General features: G+C 34.9%; 1 non-coding gene across 1 annotated transcript; it reads right to left on the reverse strand.

The window, feature by feature from the left end:
• Positions 1-6,160: 6,160 nt before the first annotated feature.
• On the reverse strand, positions 6,161-6,232 carry Smp_tRNA_01403_Pseudo_TTG.1.1. Its single transcript has one exon. It is a non-coding gene (tRNA).
• Positions 6,233-6,649: the final 417 nt, after the last annotated feature.

Below are 6,649 nucleotides of genomic sequence, written 5' to 3' on the forward strand. Positions count from 1 at the left end.
TGTTGGTTTGTGAGCAACACCGATTCCGAAGGTTTTCAGCAGTCTCGTTATCGTTTCTGGCATACCTTTTATGTATGGTAAGGTGGTCCTTTTGTTGGTTTCTGTACTTGACTTCCTTCCTTAAACGAAATCAATATACTATCTATTTTAGACGTTTTCTGTAGATTCGATATACCAACGAGTTTGAGTTAGCACGAAATCTAGATTCAGGTATTGTTGTCATTAGCCTCCAGCTAAATTACAATGTCTTTTGATTCTTGGATGAAATTGTGAAGTAAATACCCTATAAATTAATAAAGCGTTTTTCTAAGTCTAAGAAATGCTTAAACACAATATTTTTTATCTTTAATTTGGTCTGAGGGTTATAAATGACGATACAGACATGACCGACCCTCATTTCTATTGATTTCTGCGAGAAAACAAATAGCCTCTTTTAACTGGAACGTTACTAGATTTTCATTTTTACATATTTCCGGTTAGTCACCACACAATCATTGTAATTGTTTAAAGATCCCTATCATATTAAAAGACTAACGTTTGAACGAAGAATATTCTTTTCGATAAAATCTCTTCAGATTCTACATTATATTTCCAAATTAATAGATCGAAAAATGACCAGGTTAAGGGCAAAGTGCATCATTTAAAGCCTGTGAATTTTAGATTGTCAAACAAAATACAATAAAATAGTTAATGTTGATATGACTCACATGGAATGTTAACTTGAATCAGCTTATATATTAAGTGGACTTTTAAGATCCATGATCAGAATAAATATGGGTCAGATAAGGTGAGAGAAATAATAGTGGAATTTCGATAAAGCAATGAGAAGACGGTGTTGATCTGAAAAATGTGATGTATTTGTGTTATACTTTTCGAACAATCTGGTCTCACATGTACTTGTCAAGGCATTTAATAAAGGTCAACTCCCACTTCTCATTGCTCTATAGAAATTTATAAAGGGGACTAATTGCTTTAAATGGTGCATTTACAATGCTATCAAATGTTTAGTGAAACATAATAAAGTGGGATGAGTTCGAAGTAAATGAATCATGCATTGGGGACGTTAATAATTATGTTATACTAATAACAATAGTAATAACAATAATAATAATAGTGTAATAAGAAGACGAAGATTATCAGAACTATGTGATATATTAGCGCAATACATCTCGAACAATCTGATCACACATATACATTTATATATGAAAATAAATGGTCAACTAGACTGGAAATGGGGGGGATTAAGAGTAGACAAGGATAGTCAGAAGCAGTAACCAGTGGAGCTCAACCACGTCTGTTGGGAGGTATCAACTCACTGAAGACATTGGTGAATGGTTGCTCAATTTCATGGATTGGTTGAAGCTAGGCATTAACACTATTGGATACCAGCTCAATGGTCTGTCGGTTAAGTGCTCTGGTGCGAGACTGGTAGGTCTTGGGTTCGAACCTCGCGAGGCGGGATCGTAGATGCGTACTACTGAGGAGTCCCATAATAGGACGAAATGGCCGTCCAGTGCTTCCGGGTTTTCGATGGTGGTCTAGCTTCAATTGGCACACGCATTCAACTTCTCATCAGCCAGCTGTTTCGTCCTAGTATGGGATTCCGCAGCAGTCCGCATCCGCGACCCCGCTCGCGGGATTCGAACCGAGGACCTATTGGTCTTGAGAGCGAATGCTTAATCTGTAGACCACTAAGTTGACATCCGGTGGGATCGTGGGTGCTTACTGCTGAGGAGTCCCATACTAGGACGAAACGGCAGTCCAGTGCATCCAGGTTTTCCATGGCGGCCTAGCTTTGATTGACTCATGAATTAAACTATTAAAGAGACAATTAAATTTGACCACGAAAGGTTGTAAGTATAATAGTCAAATTAGATCGTTAAATAGCTAAGTCTACTATTAATTAATTGGCCTTTAGGTTAGCCAGGGAGGGAAAAGCGGTTGAAGATATTTCTTTTGTACACATAGCTCCGATTTCCTAATCCAGATGGCTACTGTTTCAGCTATTTGAAGAACTTTAAATCTGAAAAGCTTTGGCAAAAAATTACTGACCAGATGAATAACTGAAAAGGATTGGTTTATACTGGTACTATAACCAGTTTGTACTAAATGGGCCAATATCGAGCTGTTTACTTTCTTCACCAAATCTTTGTTCAGCCACGTTGGGAGGTGTTTGCGAGCACGAAAACGTAAATTCCTAGAACTTCGACTAATTTAACTTATTCCCAAGGAGCAGTCAAATGGATAGACACAAAATGTGGTGGTCACTCTAGGTAATTCATCTTTTAACCTCAGTGTCATTAGGCGCGTAGAAAACACTAATCGTAGTTCTCCGGCGTTGAAAGATTTTTGTATTGTTTTGCGTAATCTCTGAGTTGGTATTTTGCTGGCAGCATCTCCTCTGAATTGTCGGCTAATGAAGAGTGATTTCTTGGTCACCGTTTGTATTTCTCCTATTCTAACCTTCGGAATCATATATTTATTTATAAACCTCCCAAAGTATCCATTCTCCCTTAGAATATTACGCATAGTGTTTAGCTTTTCTTCAACTATATTCGTAGAACATATAGTGCGTATTCGGTAACTAAGTGTTTTGGTCAGGTTTCTTTTGTACTGTAGAAGTACAAAGCTGAGGAAATGTGTGTAATGTCATGTTCAGGTATTTTTTCTGTTTAAATTCTATCTTGAAGATCTATCCGATCTCTTAGTTAAGAGAACTTCCAAAAAGGTTGTTCTACGTTCACGCTCTCTTCCAGATGTAAACTGAATCGCTGGGTGTACTTCATTAAATTGCCTAAGAACCTCTTTTTGTGATGTACTAACTTTATGGAGGATGGACGTATCATCCATATATCGACAGTAAAGTGTGAAGTTTCGGATAATTTTTTCAAGTAGACCATTCTCTAGTTTGACTAAAAAAATGTCAAGTAGTATAGGGCTCAATGGTGAATCCATTGCAACTCCATCCATTTGTCTATATATTTCTCAGTTGAACTTGAAACGCACATTCATGGTGATTTTCAGTAATAACTCTTTTACGACATTGATTGGAATTGTAGTTTTGATTTCACTTTCACTATTGCTCACATATATAATCTACTGTCTCTATGAGTGGAAGATTTGTGAACAATGAAGTTACATCCAAAGACATCATCTTTAGTTTCATAGTATTTTCAATTTCGATCTTATTAAAAAATTGAAATACATCCTTAACACTATTTTTTGCAAGTTTTTGGTGGAAAGGTTTCAATATAGTTACCAACTATTTAGTTATAGTGTGATAAGGAGAGTTATACATACCTAAAATTGGTCTTAACATGGTCCCCAGTTTGCGTACCTTTGGCAATCCATACAATCTTGGCAGATAGGTTCCCACTGGCCTAATCATTTCGTATAAACCTGACTAAATAATCTGTCGGTCCTTGAACTTCTTCAAAGATCTGGTTGACTCATTCTTTATCTTATTATTGAGATCTTGCCGGTCAGGTATTTTTTTAATTTTTACTTGTCATTTAAAGTAGTACCCGTCTCGTCAATATAATCGCTTTTATTAAGAAAAACAACTCGTGAACCTTAATCGTAATTAATAACGTTTCATCCATTAGGAGCATGTTAATTCTATATTAGTCATGTCAACATAAACAATTTTATTGTATCTTGTTTGACAATCTTAAATTCACAGGCTTTAAATGATGCATTATGTCCTTAACCTGGTCATTTTTCGATCTATTGATTTTGATATATAATGTAGTACCTGAAGAGAATTTATCGAAAAGAATACTCTTCGTTCATATTAGTCTTTTGACACAATCACTTCTTCTTCTTTCTTCAAATAATTCAAGTCATTCGACCTATGAATAATAACAGTATTACACTAGAAAATCAAATCGCTCCTGTGTAAGATTCAACATCTGAACACATAAATATCACCTCTATTAATCAAGGTCTGTAAACAGATATCCTTTTTTATTCTGTACTGAATGTTCAATAAATTTCATATTTTAGTTCCCAAAGTCAGATATCAGTGTAAAACTTAAGATTCTACAACTGTTTGTTGTTTCGATAGTTTTTTTTTTCATTTTTAACAGTCTAAATGTAAACTTATTTCAATATCTTCAGTTATCTGATGATATTTTTTTTAATTATCAGAAGGGGTTTTGTGGAGATTTAGTATATTCATAGTTGAAAGCATGAGTCAATGGAAGCTAGACCACCATGGAAAACCTGGAAGCACTGGACGGCCGTTTCGTCCTATTATGGGACGTCTCATCAGCGCGCATCCACGATCCCGCACTCGCGAGATTCGAACTATGATATTCAACCATGATATTTTTTATTAAAACAACTTCTGTCAAATCAACATCATCTACCGATACAAAATTGTTTGTTTCATTATAAATAAGAACAATTTCATTTGGTTTCATTCTTTTAAACAATTCCTCTTCCTCTTTCAAGAATGAATTGCTCAATTCTGTTCATTATTTGTTGAAAACTATAACAAGAGTAGTAAGCCTATTGAACATATAAACTTTATATGATAAAATATAATATGAATAAATGGTAATTTAATTTTCTGCCTGCCTAACTATTTATCCAGTTTTAGATTATTTTATAGTATTCATTTTATTCTGACTTTTCCGAATACAACTATAGTAACTAACAGTAAGTATAAGGTTTACTTGAGTTTGTGATTTACTATCGAGGTACTTCAGCATGTTTCCACCGGCCTAATTTAACGTTATGAGAAATATACTCTTGTTATAATCCTTTTATTTCACAAGTCAAACTACTTAATCTTAAACGATTTACCAAACTAATTGACTTCATATTATCAAGTACCCACCATCATTCAGTATCGATGGGATTCGTACCAGGCAAACTTTTATTTTTTTTCAACGATAAAATACGAAGCTAGTCTGGGTTTCGCATAATTAATAATAAATTTAAATTTCTAATCTACTGAAACAATTAATATGTCAAGTAAACAAACAGGCATATTAATTATTTTTGATTTCAACCTTATCAACATTGAAAATAAAAATATCGAGATAGTGCCGTTTTAACTTCATGAAAGGACACTTTCTAAATCTTAACTATGGTTATGAAGTAAAATTGCTTGGGCTCACTAGTATTTCGATAATAAAAAAGGTACTTGAAGGCTTAATTTAAACGTTAACTGTGGTAGAAATCTTTCGTCATTATTAGTTCTAGTGGCGTTTTGGAAGGTGTATCAGCTATGGGATACCTCTTCGGAATTTTCTATATTTCTTAATCTAAAATTATATATTAATAATCTATTAACGGTAAGTACATTTTTGACGGAATGTCATTAAGTTAAATGAGATTTCATTCCTCTGACCGTAATGCTCAATGTCAAGAGTTCAAATCTCATGGAAAGCTTCAAAATTTCTGTCAACATTTCAGTTACTACTGGGCAAACAGTACTAACTATCACGAAAACAGAAATAGATGAGCACAACATCTTCTAAATAACATAGATTCAAATTTCTTAAGTTGTTAATAAACAAGAAAACTGGTAAACTGCTTTTAAAACTTAACCATAGTTCCACATCCTTATACATAAACAAGTGGAACAGTAAATGATCAAGTCCTGAAAAGCCGACAACAGTAACATTGTGATATTGAAAAAATTGGTGCAAAATAAAGTGTTCCGAATCCTGAGTTAAAGCCAAACAATACCTATTTAACACTTAAAACCAAGGTCGAAACTGGCGATTCCATGAAAATAAACTACCGTAATCTCACATATTTATTTAATTGATATTTGTGATTGGTGTATTAGTACACTATAGGTTGGACCAGATTGCCAGGCGAAGCAATGGATTTACTTCAAATTCATTCGCTGAGAGTTTACAAATACATATTATTCCTATTTAATGTCTTACATCAACTCGGCGCCCGAATACTGTGAAACTATTCACTCTAATTTAGACGAAAGTTTCTATAAATTTAATTAATATATAATCAATTTTATATATTGAATAGATATTATATACTTTGGTACTTAATTCAATAAAAATCTAACCTAAATTTTATTATGGTAAGCAGAGATGGATAGTGGTTAGCAGTGGAATCCACGACGCGCGTTTCGTCCCATTTGGGACTCATCAGCTGGATGTACCTGCATCTCAGAGTTGATGTTCACTCTGGGACTCAAACCCAGTACCTTTCGCTCCAAACGCCATCGCGTTATCCACTCGGCCACAGAGTCCTGATAGTCACTTGCTTGTGCGATGGGGTGAAGTTTTAATTCATTTAATATTGTTTGTTTGAATCTTCCCATCGATGTATTAGGACTGCAACTGGTCAGTCTCTAATTGGCATATGTGCATACTGTGCGTATTGCTGCCCCGATATAGCCTTAATTCCACTGCTAGCCACTATCCATCTTTGCTTACCATGCCTGTGAATCAAGGCTATATCGAGGCAATACGCACAGTATGCACATATGCTAATTAGAGACTGACCAGTTGCAGTCCCAAAAACATCAATGGGAAGATTCAAACAAACAATACTAAGTGAATTTAAATTTCACCCCATCGCGCAAGCAAGTGGCTATCAGGACTCAGTGGCCGAGTGGATAACACGATGGCGTTTGAAGCGAGGGTACTGGGTCGGAACCCCAGGG

Source organism: Schistosoma mansoni, chromosome 6, assembly GCF_000237925.1.
Source record: "Schistosoma mansoni strain Puerto Rico chromosome 6, complete genome".
Classification (NCBI taxonomy): Eukaryota; Metazoa; Platyhelminthes; class Trematoda; order Strigeidida; family Schistosomatidae; genus Schistosoma; species Schistosoma mansoni.